Genomic DNA, 13823 nt, shown 5'->3' with positions numbered 1-13823 from the left:
GGTGGAAGGGAAGCCCCACGACTCGCCAGAAGCCAAATCGGCTTGGACCAGGGGCTGCTAGGACCAGTCGCTGCAGAGGTTTGGCTCCTGGGCCCCCTCCACCAAGCTGTGTCACCTTGCCAAAGTCACCGAACCTCTCTCAGCCTGCACTGCCTTGGTTAAGGCGAAAAGGAAAAACCCGCGATGCTTCTACCACCCCCGGCACCCAGCGCCCAGCCCTCCTCAAGGGACAGCGGTAAGGCCCATGAGCCAGGCTGCAGTGCACAGGGAGCACTCCCGGGAGGTCACCAGCACGAGCAAGCACAGGTCCGAAGCTCCGCTCGGGAGCAGGGCTGAGTCGCCCTGTCCGGCTCCTTTGACCACGGGCAGGGCCCACGTCCAGTCTGACCCCACTCAGGCCTCGCCCCTTCACTCCAGCGTGGGCTCCAGCGGACCGAGCCCTCCCCCTAGGCCTTACTTGCATCACCTCGAGTAAGAGCCACAGCTCCCCTCGGGAGAGCAGGGGCCATCGTGATCCCCATCTCGCAGAGGGGGCCTGGGAGGCCCAGACAGGTCAGCTGATTTACCTGGGTCGCAGAGCGCGTTAGTGCTGCTGGGACTCCATCACTTCCAGCTTCTGTCTCTCCCGTGGGCTGGGAGAACCAGGGCGCCAGGACGGCTGGGTCTGGACCGGACTCCTTCCCCGCACTGCCTGGCAGAGGGCCCTGGAAACACAGCGGCCAACACAGGTCTACTGCCTGAAGCCCGTGTAGGTACCAAGGGACACGGTGGGGGAAGCCTGGCTGGCTCAGGTGGGGGAGCCCGTGGCTCTTGATCTTGGAGTCAGGGGTCCCAGCCCCACACTGGGTAGACAGATTCTTTAAGAAAAATAAAACAAGAAAACAAGAAACCGAAACAGAGCCCCACGGACAGGTAAGGCTAGAGACCTTAGGTCACAAGATCACGATCTGTCCTCGTTGCCGACCGCCGGCGACGAACCAGCGGCTCTCTGCTCTCATGGCGCCTGTGAGTAAAGGAACACAAGATGGGCTGCTGTCCAGATGGGGGAGGGCAGGGCAGGGCCATCAGCCACAGTTCCTGTGTGTCATCTCAGTCACTCCGGCAGCACGCTGCCGAGGTCGTTGCTCTCCTCTTACAGACGAGGAAACCAGGGCAGAGTGAGACCAAGCAGATCCGCAGCCCCGCCAGCTCGCAAGGGATGAGCGAGCCGGAGGCCGCCGGCATCCCTCTGGCTCCAGAGCCCCCCTCCGATGAGCGGGGCCCAAGGAACCGTGACTCGGGGCTATTTTTGCTAAGGACGAGGTTTCATTTGCTTCCTAAGGTGTGCCAAGGGTGAAGTGATGGAAGGAAACGGTGTAAGTAAATGCTAGCACACCTGATGCCCAGGTAGGGCGAGAGAGGCCGAGGGTCCCACGAGAGACTGAAGGGCAGCAGACAGGACCGCTCCGCGGAGACGGAGGCAGGAAAGGGCACGCGGAGACCGCAGGGAGGCCAACAGGCATAGGACGGAAGCCCTTGAGGTCTCTCACACAATAAGTAGCCTCGGGTCAAAATTGTGCCCGGGCTACCTGGCCAGGGGGTGCCGGTCGGGGGCCGGCGGCACTCAACAAGACCAAAGCCCAGGAGGAGACATTTGGTTCGAGTCAGGAGGGGGTAGTGCAGTCTCCATCCCTTACCACCCCTGTGAAAAGGGACTGGTCCCCAAACCTGCGGTGGGTGTCTGAGCCATCCTCCAGGACCACGAGGCAGGGGCACTTCTCCCCGCTCAGGTGCGGTGGCTGAGGTACCTTGGGCCCACGATGCCCTCGGGAGCCCGTGGGAATGCTGTAGCTTCGGATTTCAACTAGAGTGGTGAGCTCGGCTGTGCGGTGATCGCGGGGTCCTTCAGGGACATTGTCCAGCACAGGACCCGGGCCTAGGAGCTATTTCCAATAGTTAGGATAGTAACAGGTGTTGGAGCATCTATAAAACAGTTCCAGAAGGGAAAACCACAGAGCCCTCAATCGGGCCTGCTCTCTTTCATTTGGAAAAAAAAAAAAAAATCATGCCTACCATCAGGCTGAGCTCAGTATATGCTTAGGGTTTTCTTCTTTGGATGTAAAATTCACTTCTGAAAGAATGCAGGACACCTGGCATTTACTGAATTGGGACAAACTGTATAGTCACTATCATCGATTCCTTCCATCCCCCAAACCTCTGGGCCCTGTCCCTTTATTGGACTCACCTGGAGAAACCAAAAACTTGCTCAACTCAACTCTCCAACCAATAAGGATGTATCCTCGCTAGAAGAAACAAAAACAAGAACGGAAAAGAAAAACAACAAGCAAGAAATAAAATTCATCTATTCCTCAGCAAGGGCTCAGGAAGATATTTCTTGGAAAACCCAGGGGAGGGGGGGGGGGGGGGGGGGACAAAGGCCAGAAAGTGGGTAATGACCCAGATCCAAAGGGTCCCACCATAAGGAACATGCATGCTTGTAGAGAGAGTCTGGAGGCGGAGGTGTAGACGCTGTGCCCGAAGGGGTTTTGGCATCCATGGTGGCGATGAGAAGAGCAACGTTTGAACGAGGAAAACTGAACAAAACCCCAACCCGTGGGAGGGCTGTCCAGTTTGAGCCGACTTGGAAGGCGCTAAGCCCCGTGCAGGTTCGCAGCCCCGACCTGAAGTGTGGCTTCGGGACTAAAATCCCGGAGGCCCAGGCCCCTGTGAAGGGGCAAGCGTGGTTTCATCTGCACGGTGCATCTGGGCACCAGACACGCTCAGAAGACCCCAGCACCAGCTCCCGTTCCCGAGGACCCGGGGGTGTGGCGGGCTCTGACTTGGGTCGCCTCCCCGAAAAGCCTCAGACGGTGCCACCTCAGAGCCCATCACAGTCCTCGGATGACTATTCCCTGCCTAGTGGCGGCTGCTGGATTCGCAGGGCTGGCCAGGGACCTTCTCCCAAGCCCTCGGCGGGGTCTCCAGAGCTAGGGTGGGCTCTGCGTCTTCCCCTGCCCACACGGGCTGGCACGATCCAGCGCGGCGACTTTTCCTGGGGGGCACAGGCCCCCAGTCTGGGGCGTGTGAGCCCAGCGCCGACTGGAAGACTCAGCCTCTCTAGCTAGGCCGCGACGGCTCGGATGCCCTAGGCCAAGTGCTCCCTCCGGGAGTACCCTCGCAAGTGCACAGGCAGGCTTGGGGCCCGAGCCCGAGCCGCATGCGCACCTCGGCGAGCCCCCCCTCCCGCAGCTGGGGGTGGGGGGTATATATAGGGAGGGCGGCTACTCAGACTTCCCGGAACCTGACAACGCCAGGACCGTTTGGCGGAAGCCCGTTGGCAGGCCACCGCTCTCTGCGTCCCCCATGGATCCCGCGGGGTCTGACGGGGAATCTGTGCCAAACGGCAACAGGGATATGGAGCCTCCGGGCCCAGACCAGGACGAGGGCACCGGCTTCCTCAGCCTGGGCGTCGACGAGGAGCGGGAAGTGCCGCAAGGTCCGTGCCCATTGGGACGGGCGCCGGCGTCGAGCCCCAGAGACCAAGGTCCCCGGGCGAGGGGAGCGGTCCGGTCACCCCGCAGAGGCTGTCCCTCAACCCCTCCTTCCCACAGCCCCGGGCTCCGACGCCCTGATCTTTCTGTGTGGATCTCGTCCTTTGCAGAAACCCAGCCTGAGGCGATGTCACTAACCGGAGAGCCCGGAGACCCCGAGGCTCCCGGAGACGCCGGAGAGGGAGCGGCGGCGGAAGCGGGGGCCGACTTCGCACCTGAGCGGGGCCCTGGAGCCGCTGAAGTCCAGGAGGAGGCGGACAGCGATGGCGTCAGCGACAGCGATGGCGTCGGCGACAGCGATGGCGTCGGCGACAGTGATGGCGACGGCGTCGACAAGCCGGCGGACGGCCGCGAGGCCGCAGAATTTCCACCGCCTGCGCCAGGGCAGCCGGAGCCGGAGAAGCAGGAGGGGCAGGAGGGCCAGCCCGAGCCGGAGGGGCCACAGGGGGCCGAGGGGCCGCCGCTGCCGGAGGGGCCGCCTCTGCCGGAGGGCCCGCCGCCCCAGGCCGCTGCCCCAGGCCGGGCACCGGCGGCCGGGCAGCGGGCGGCCCATAGCGTCCCGTTCAGCCGGCTGCAGCTGCGCGAGCTGGAGAGCTTGTTCCAGCGCACCCAGTATCCCAACGCGCTGATGCGGTAAGCGGACTGAGGCCCTGGGCGCGGGCCCCGGGAGGCGCGGGCCCCGGGGGGGGGGGCGCGGGCGGCCAGGGGGGCGGGGCGGCCCGGGGGGGGGCGCGGGCGGACTCTCAGCGTGTGGGTCCTCGCCGCGGACGGAAAGGCCAGCGGCCTCCAGGCTGCCGGGCACGCGGGCGGGGGCGGGGGCTGAAGGCGGACGTTCACGCCCATTTGAACGCGTCCGGGCCCGCAAAGTGTCCGCCGCCCTTAGTAGAGGAAGGTCCTGCTGGAAGCAGGCTGGCGGGGACGAGGGCCGCAGGTCTGACACGCGGGAGCGAAGGGCTTACGAGCCTACCTCTCTTTAACGTCGTCAGAAACCTGCTCGTCATCACTTTTGTACAAATTGTTCATTTTAAGGAATCTCTACACCCACCGTGAGGCCCCTGCACCCATTTTTACATTTTTAAGACTACAGTCGGAAACTATCTGGATTCCTGAATGTTCTGCCTTCCCTTAGATTTTGCTAGAGGTCTTGAAAAACCTTAAAAGTTAAAGCAAAACGAAAGAAAAACAAAAGAAAAGGCTGGCTCAGTCGGTTGAGCCTGCAACTCTTGACTTTGGGGTCTCAAATTCCAGCCCCATGCCGGTCGTAGAGATTATTTAAAATGAAAATCTGAAAATCTGAAGTTAAAAAAAGTACAATTAAATGTTGCTTGCGGGGAAAAAAATGTTGCTTGCGGGAAAGTTCAATCTAGAGGGTCCAGAAGAGTGGTGGGGGCGTGGCGTCCGCCCGTGTGGGGGGGGGGTGCGGGGGGAGGACGGGGGACGTCAGTGTGACCAAAACTTGAAAAAATAACACCACCAAGGAATGAACAGCAGTTGGTGCCATCCCTTAGCACCCAGTGGGAATGTACTCGAACTTGAGAGAGAGAGAGAGAGAGAGAGAGAGAGAGAAATGGGAGGGGTGGTCGGGGATAGAGAGAGAGAAAGAGAGAGATGAAGGGACAGCCCCTTATGAGAGGGCTCTAAATTAATCCATAAAATGGGTAAGAGCAAAGATCGAAAGTCTGTAGAGAGAGATCCTCTTCATTTTGTAATTGGTAACACCAGAAGAAACTGAATTAGAATTTCCCGTGCTCTTGGGGACTTTGCCTCCTTCAACCGGGAGCCCTGGCTTTCCTTCCATTCTTGGTCACCTGAATCTCACTGTAAATCCCGAAATGGTGTGACTTTTTCTAATGTAGAGATTGGTCCATCAGATGTCACTGACGCCTCCCTGAGGAAAAATTTTAGGAAGAGGAAGGAAAAATCCTCTATTTTAACTCACCCCCAACTCCCAATCCTGAGTACTTGGGATTTTCTCCCCTCAGCCAGGAGCTTGCAAGATTCATGAACGTGCCTGAAGCCAGAGTACAGGTCAGTAAACCAGAAAAAAACCATTTGGCTGGGAGCGGTTCTACAACAGGCTTCAGGACTTGGACACCTCTGTCCTAGACCTTCTCACCTTCCCGGGTCTTGTTGCCTTTGCTAGTTTTGGGAAATAAGTGTTGAACTTCTGGGTCTCGGTGGGGGTGGGGGGGGAAATGGGAGAAAGAAAGCCCAGGCTAGGGAAATTGCCCATTTCCAGAGGGAATGAGATTTCCTAAAGGAATGGAAAAATCAGTATAGTAGAGTATCCCTTGTATAAAATACACATATATGTTTGTATAAACTGTACGTATATATACTTTTAGATGTCACTGAATTAGACATAGAATACTCGTATTTATATAAATTTTTAAATATAGTGTAAATAGAAATGTAACCAGAATTACAGAGCATATATATAGTATACGCACTATCTTTATAGGTAATAGTTATCTATATACAAACCTACCTACATATTTATATCTAATACCAATATGTAAGATAGAAATACATCGAATGGAGTAAGTATGCATATCAATTATATACTGGATGAAGTACATTAATTCATAGAATAGATGCGTATATCTTTACCTAAGACAGAACATATATTTGATATGTTGAACGTATATACAAGGAATATGCAGAATATCAGAAGTCTATTTTTTTAAGTATTTTCAGTAACAGATGAGTACTATATATATATATATATACACACATATATATCAGTGTGACCTAATTCTTGTAGCTAATACAAAATATATTTATATAATTCACAGACAATTAATATAAGTATTATCCATGATACTATTATTATAGTCTTATGTAGTATATAATTGCCATATACTAGAGCCAGTAGAGTGTTCTTTATTGTGTCAATTACAGATTAATATTTATTATTAAGTGATACTAGTTCTTGATTGGTATGGTCATATGTTGATACAGCAATATCATTATATAGTAGTAATGGTTTTCTACAACAGCATCATCATGTATTACTTAAGTATTATACTATAAGGGTATATTTATATAATTCATATATACTCCTGTATAATTACTCATGTGACTTGTAGATATTATATATATAATACATTTATCTGTACCCCATTTTATAATGGGTTTTATTTTGTAATATATATATGCTTATATATATAATATGGAATGTTATTTTATAATAATAGCTCCAGAAACATAGACATTTTATACACATCGAAAGAAAAGGATAGCCGCAAGCCCACCTACTCACATACAGCTCCACTCCTGAGAGGGTTATCATGCGGGCCCCTCTTCATCATCGGGTCACGTCGGGAGGGAGTCTGAAGTGGAAATCATTCAAATTAATGCACTAAGGAGCTGAATTACACTAATTTTTTGAAAACAAGCATAAGCTTGTTGCATAAGGAGCGAATTTACAAATATTTTGGCGTAGGCTTGAGGGAAGATTTCACACATAGGACGCAGCAGATAAGCAACTACCTTCTGTCCAGTGAAGCTGAGACTTAGGTGGAGGGTAGGGCGTCAAGTACAACTGCCTGGGGCTCCTGCTATGCTTTTCCCTCTTAATATTATGATTTTATTTCTCTAGGATTCAGACCAAAACAATTTTATTCTGTCAGTATAAAAATTTTTTTTAATTTTAAAAGTTCAAACATTTCTTTTTACTCTTAACTGTTTTTAGTGCAAGTGTCTAGGTCTGTTGCTGTTTTGTTTTTTTTTTAAATATATATGATTACTTTTTTGTTGCTGTTTAAAGGTTTTATTTATTTGAGAGAGGGAGTGAGCACACCACCGAGCTAACCCAAGCCCACCAGCCTGGAGGGGCAGAGGGAGAAGCAGGCTTCCTGCTGAGCAGGGAGCTGCCCCTCATGGGGCTGGATCCTGGGACTCTAGGATCTTGACCCAAGCTGAAGGCAGACGCTGAACCCAGTGAACCACTCAGGCGCCCTAATATAATACGATTTCTTGCTCTAGGATTCAGACGAAGGCAATTTCACTTTTCAACTGAAGAAAATATTTTGTTTTACTTAAAAAACCTTAAATTTCATTAATTTATTTTTAGAGCTGTTGCTTTTAAGTATTTGGCAAACAGGTGTGGAGAGTGGCGGGCCTACGTCTTCATTTTCTGGAACTCCTTCAGCCTGAGAGAGGAAAGATCCGTCAGCCTGAAAACCTTCTTAAATAGTAGATGGTGTATTATGGTGGACATGGGAGGGGGGAGGTGCCACCTTTGAAATCGGTCTCACAGAGCAAATAGACAGAAACAACACTTTCCAGCGAGGTCCCACCAAGCTAGCCAAGGTGGAGGCCGGTCCAGCCAGGTGGCTGCCGTGGGATGGGAGCACAGGGGGAAGCGGCAGGCGAGGATGATGCCTTCGGGATAGGACTCACATTCTAATTTCTGAAACCACCAAGCAGGTTAGTGGACATTCCGGAGAGGAATGTCTGACACCTGAGATCTTGGTCTTCCTTTTGTGGTCCTTTTACGAAGAGATTGTGTGGCATTTGTCACTAGTGGGGACTGGCTCTTAGTTAGGCTGGATTCTGGCATGTGCTGATTGGAAAGACTTTTTCATTGGCTCAGTGGGTGATGGCTAATTTGTGGGTCCATGGATCAGGGGGTGATTGAGGCCATCTCTCACCCGAGTGGAATCAAAGGATAATTTGGGGGGAAAAGAGAGAAGTAAGAAGGGGAAAATGGAATAGAAAAGCCAGAGTGGGTGCATTTGCTTTGCTGCCCGCACGGAGCGTAATCTGTGATGGAGAGGGGCTGCGGACCAGAGGTAGGGAGGTCACACAGGCAGCCTACAAAGCAGGCCCCCGGGACCAGGGGCTGGGCTCCCAGTCAGCTGTGCCCAGACCTGGAGAGGCCCAGGCCTCTCTGCTCTGTGGAGCAGGCAAAGCAAGTTCAGAGGAACAGGTACCCTTAAGTTTGGGTGAGCTGATGTTCCCCAGCTTGGGCTGGCACCCTGCTCTCTCAGTCGGGTCTGAAGGGAAAAGGAGTCACAAGACGCAAGTGAGGAAAAACACATAATGTTCTCCTCTGTTTCCAAACTCTACAGCGCTTTGAATTTCCTTTTTTTTTTTTAAGATTTTATTGATTGATTGATTAATTGATTGATTGAGAGAGAGCTAGAGCAAGAGAGCAGGGGTCCTGTCCAGGGTGCTGGAAGCGCAGCCAGAGCAGAGGGAGCTGACAGGCTGCTGAGCCCAGGAAAGCCTGGAGGGTGGGGCAGGCTGGATGAGGCCGAATGGGGCACAGTGAGGGCGGCATGCCTCTCTGCCCCCAGGCTGCTGGCTGGGCAAGGGTATAAGAATTTCGTCAGTCTGGTCCTAGTTCATGTAAACAGGCATTGTCCCCAACATCTATAATATTCAGATAGTGTCCAGCTTCCTTCTGTCCCAGCAAGACCAGCCACAGGCTCTTGGGCCCTCCATGTCCAAAGCCTTGCTCACAATGCCCTCTTTTTCACTGGGAAGAGGTTTCAGAAGAGGAATGACCCTTTTGTCATCCTTCAAGGAAAGCTCTTGTTGCAAGACCCAGCACGTTCCTCTGGATTATTTGCTTAGTCTGTGTTGAAGATGGGCTTTTCAAAATGGGGGTTGTTCCCCTCAGCAGGGCCTTTGAACCATCTGAGCTTCCCCCAGAAGCAGGGTGACACCTACCCAGTCACTAGGGAGTAGTGGCCACTGCACAGCTGTCGGTCGGCTGGGAGGACACAGGCATCCCAGGGGTAAAAGTCACAGCAGGGACGGAGAGCAGTTCCTCAGCTGCACCTGCTGCTGAGAATGGGGAGAAGTCACATGCAAGGTGGGAGGCCAGTCAAAGCAGGGAGCTGAGCCAGAGCCTGGCACATGGTGGGTGCCCTGTCCGGGGGAGCTGCAGGGGAGGGGCCCATGGCCCTACCTTCCCTAAGCTGTTTTAGCAAGGAGGAAATAGCTTCCCCCCATGCAGTTGCAAAGCTTAAGGGCAGAGAGAGTAGCCTGCTGTGTTTTTTCATGGATGACGTTCAATGCTCAATGTACTAAAACGATCCCTTTTTCTCTCTGATTGAAGGTTTGGTTTAAGAATAGGAGGGCCAAGTGGAGGAGACATCAGAGGGCACTGAGGTTCAGAAACATGCCCCCCGTGGCCATGCCCCCCCCCGTCGTCGTTAACGTGGGTGGACCCTGCCGTGCCATCCTCATTCAGGAGCCGGAATACATGTGGGTTCTTCGCGAGCCAGTGCTGCTGGGCCCCCCCCCGCCGCCCATGCCACCCTTCCCTGTTGTCTTCTTGCCTCCTCCGCCCTGGCGTCCTCCGCCTTACCCGCCCTGCGGCTGCCCTCCCGTGGTCGCTCCCGGGTATCCCCCGTCCATGGTTTTCTTGTAAGCTCTTTTCCCACGCAATGGCCTCCGTGACCGTTTTTTCCCACGGGGCAACATTTGCAGCCGATTCCCGTTCTGTGGAGCTCACCCGAAAGAGCAGTTCACTAAATGCCCGCTAAATGTATTCGAGAGAAGTGCAAAGTCACGGACCCTCTATCTGGGGGCACTTGTTGTCTTTTCAATAAAGTGATGAATTCACTCTCTGTGTATCTGTTTTGTGTGCGCCGTGCGGTCAGTGCATGGGGTGGGCTGCTTTCACGCACCCGCGTGCCTGAGCCACCATCAGGAGGCCATGGCCATCTGAAGTTCCCCCAAGTGCCCTCGGCCGGCTTACAAGGACCCACCGTGTCCTCCAGCACCCCGTCTTCCCCCGCCCTCCACACCGCCCCGCCCCCGCCCCCGCCCCAGCCGAACCGCGCCGCCGTGCAAGACCGGGTGGCGTCAGCTTCTAAGGGAGAGAACAGTGTGTTTGCAGGCTGTGCTGAGCCCCAGTGGCGTTGAGGAGCTGAGGCCCACCCGGGATCTGGAAGGGACACTTCTAAGGGGTTACTCACGGGACTCGCGGAGAAGCGGCAGCCGAGCGTGCTGCTGGAGCTCCGCAAGTGGTGTCCGCCGCCGGCCCTCTGGGTGGAGTAGACGCGGCGACCGCATTGGGCGGGAGGGTCCTGCGTCCTGCGTCCGCAAGGGTAGCACGAGAGGAGCCCCTTTCAAGGCCAGCACGGGGCTCTCTGTCCACCCTTTCTCCCCACTCCCCAGAGGCCGAGGGCAGGCATCGCTCGGTCGCCAGCTCCCAGCCGCCCGGCCCCTTTCGGCGAGATGCTGCCGGTGGCCCGCGGTCCTTGGGTGCGGGCGATGCAAGCCCGCGGCTATGCAAGGACAGGGCTTTTTGGTCGCTGGGACTCCGGCAGGGAGAGGGGCTCCTGCGGAACCGAGGGCGTGTACCTGTTGCCCGATCGGGTTATTTACCCTGGCACACACCACCCTCCTTGTTGCCAGGACGACCCCTGCCCTGGGGACGAGTTTTGCCGGTGCACCCAAAATGTCTCCCTCGGTACCCCAGTTTTGCGTTGTGGCGCCGCTGCGGCTTCTGTGAGCCGAGGTGTTCGCGATCTCCCGCCTGGCCCCCCTCTCGTGCTAGCTGTGGTTCCGGGGTGTTGCCTCGGGATGGGGAAAGCGTAGCGTTTCTTCGAAGCCCCCATTCCCCCGGCGGGCGACGCTGTGGGTCTGCGTAGCCTCCGCTGTGACTCACCTCTTTCCTCCCTGCAGAGACCTGTGTGGCCGCAGCCTTTAGCTGAGGGCCCTGGACCCCATCCTTCATCTCCCTCTTAAGCTGTGTTCTCAGGAGCAGTGGGGCACCATCTTCTCGTTGGTGAAGATCATCTTCGTGTCCCTTTTTCCAGGACCTTTGCTGTAAATAGCAAATTTTTTTAACAGCATGAAATATTTTTACTACACTTGACTAGCAGTACATATCAGTAATTACAATAGCCAAACCTCTGTATCATATATATATATATATATAATATACACAATAAAATAATACCCTAACTTGAAAAAATTTGGATTCACTTTTCATGTCATCAAATACAAGGCTCGCATGAGAGTATAATCAGACTTAATAATCTGTCATGTGCCAAGGGACAAGGCTAAGCTGTAAATTAATATTTTTCAATATATGAAATCAGAACAATTTCCTTTTTGAGGCTGATAAGCCAAAGTCTATCGAGGATTAATGAGAAACTGAATATAAGCCAGTGGCTATGTAATTAAATAGGGAATTTGATAAGAAACAGATAGGCATTACTTTTTTCTACTTTTTGGTCAGTTTCAGTTAGCAAATCAATTGAAAATTTTTAACCGTAACCTTCATTTCATTGTTTATAGCTTCAAGAACCAGCTCTCCAGCCTGCCTTGCTAAGGTTACGGCATAATCCCTGCATTCCTGCCAAAGGTTAGCCATTTTCTCAAATTGGAGGTTTTCAGGCTCACTACGCTTTGTCTAGATCTGTACTCCAAATAGCTATTTTGAAACCGCTTATTGGTGTGTTGATAGAGGTTAATGTATTCTTTTTCTTCCTGTATTTTAATAGTGTCAGATGCTAGAGTTAAACTGGGTATTTTATTTATTTATTTATTTAAGGTTTTATTTATTTATTTGACAGACAGAGATCACAAGTAGGCAGAGAGGCAGGCAGAGAGAGAGGAGGAAGCAGGCTCGCCACGGAGCAGAGAGCCCAACTCGGGGCTTGATCCCAGGACCCCGGGACCACGACCCAAGCTGAAGGCAGAGGCCCCAACCCACTGAGCCACCCAGGCACCCCTGAACTGGGTATTTTAAATTTAATTTTATTTTTAAAAATTATTCTCAAAATATAGTTGATATACAATGTTATATTAGTTTCATGTGCACAATATAGAGATTGGGTAATTATAGATTCTGTGCAGAGAAATTGGCTGTTTTCAATTGTAATATCTCTATTCATGTGTCCTGTTTCCTTGATTGTGTCATGACTATCCTAAGAGATTTAACTACCAGATGACCTCAGATGGAATGGTGACTTGATAAGGTCATGTTTTTATTGCTCATTCAAAATCTTGGGACGCCTGGGTGCCTCAGTAGGTTAAGCCTCTGCTTTCGGCTCAGGACATGATCTCAGGGTCCTGGGATTGAGTCCTGCATCCGGCTCTCTGCTCAGCGGGGAGCCTGCTTTCCTCTCTCTCTCTCTCTCTCTCTGCCTACTTCTCTGCCTACTTGCCATCTCTCTCTTTGTCAAATACAAAAAAAAAATCTTTAAAAGCCTCACTTACATCATCTGCATTAATTTTGGTATAAAAAGCTTAAGGCCAAAGTAATATATGGTTTTAGGCTCTACCTGATCTTGAAATCTGGATATTAGATCTTAATTTTCTACAGGGGAAAAAAATATCTACAAGCTTTCCACAATTCAAAATTTGAAACAAATTTTAGGAAAAATGAAAAGTATAAAAGGACTAATTATCAATTTTTAGATGTAGCTCCTTTATACCCTAAGGCTTTTCATCTCGATATTTATTCTGTTTTTGCCAACTTCATCAATATGTACCCAAACTGAAACAAATCTAGATTTAGTGGGAGTGGGATTGGATTGGGAGAACACAGTACCTATAAGAGTCTTAGGATACTCAAACTGATGCGTTGTCCCGATTCTTACTGCACTTGTGCCCTTTATCACAGTCTTTCCATACTGATTGTTTTTCCCTTATATCATTTTTTTAAATTGTGGTAAAATTCAAACATCATAAAATTATCCATTTTAATGTATACAATTCAGTGACATGTAATACATTCATAATGTTCTCCACGATCACCACCCTGTACTTTCAAAGCATATTCATCACTCAAAATGAAACCCCTCATTCATTTAGCAGTCACTCCCTATCCCTCCCTTGGCAACCGCTAATGTGCTTTCTGTCTCTACGGGTTTGCCTCTTCCAGATTTTTAATATTTATGGAATCATACAACATGTGGCCTTTGGTGTCTGTCTTCTTTCACTTAGCACCATGTTTTCCAGGTTCATCCACTTTGTAACAACCATGAGTACTTCATTCCTTTTTTGAATTGAATGATATTCCCTTATGTGAATATGCCACATTTTGTTGATCCATTTCTCAGTTGATGGAAATTTAGGTTATTTCTATCTTTTGGCTGTTTTGAATAGTGCTTCCATTTACATTTATGTACAATTATTTGTCTGAATACCCATTTTTTAAAAAGATTTTATTTATTTGACAGAGCACCAGTAGGGAGCAGGAGGGAGAGGGAGAGGGAGAAGCAGACTCCCTGCTGAGCAGGGAGCCTGCCTCGGGGCTCTGTCGGAGGACTCTGGGATAATGACCTGAGCTGGAGGCAGATTCTTAACCAATTGAGCCAC

The 13823-nt window shown here is 51.5% G+C and overlaps 1 long non-coding RNA gene across 2 annotated transcripts; it reads right to left on the bottom strand.

The window, feature by feature from the left end:
* Positions 1-936: 936 nt before the first annotated feature.
* On the bottom strand, positions 937-2282 carry LOC111157295. 2 transcript variants are annotated; one of them, XR_002641293.1, is made up of 4 exons: positions 2225-2282; positions 2053-2110; positions 1708-1922; positions 937-1003 (listed from the first exon to the last, which is right to left on the bottom strand). It is a non-coding gene; the product is annotated as an uncharacterized LOC111157295 (long non-coding RNA). The 2 variants fall into 2 exon arrangements; XR_002641292.1 differs by having other exon boundaries at positions 937-1922.
* Positions 2283-13823: the final 11541 nt, after the last annotated feature.

Source organism: Enhydra lutris, unplaced genomic scaffold, assembly GCF_002288905.1.
Source record: "Enhydra lutris kenyoni isolate GAN:26980312 unplaced genomic scaffold, ASM228890v2 scaffoldscaffold53, whole genome shotgun sequence".
NCBI classification, from domain to species: domain Eukaryota; kingdom Metazoa; phylum Chordata; class Mammalia; order Carnivora; family Mustelidae; genus Enhydra; species Enhydra lutris.
The sequence above is the reverse complement of the archived record's forward strand: the minus strand, read 5'-3'. Positions and strand labels throughout refer to the sequence as shown.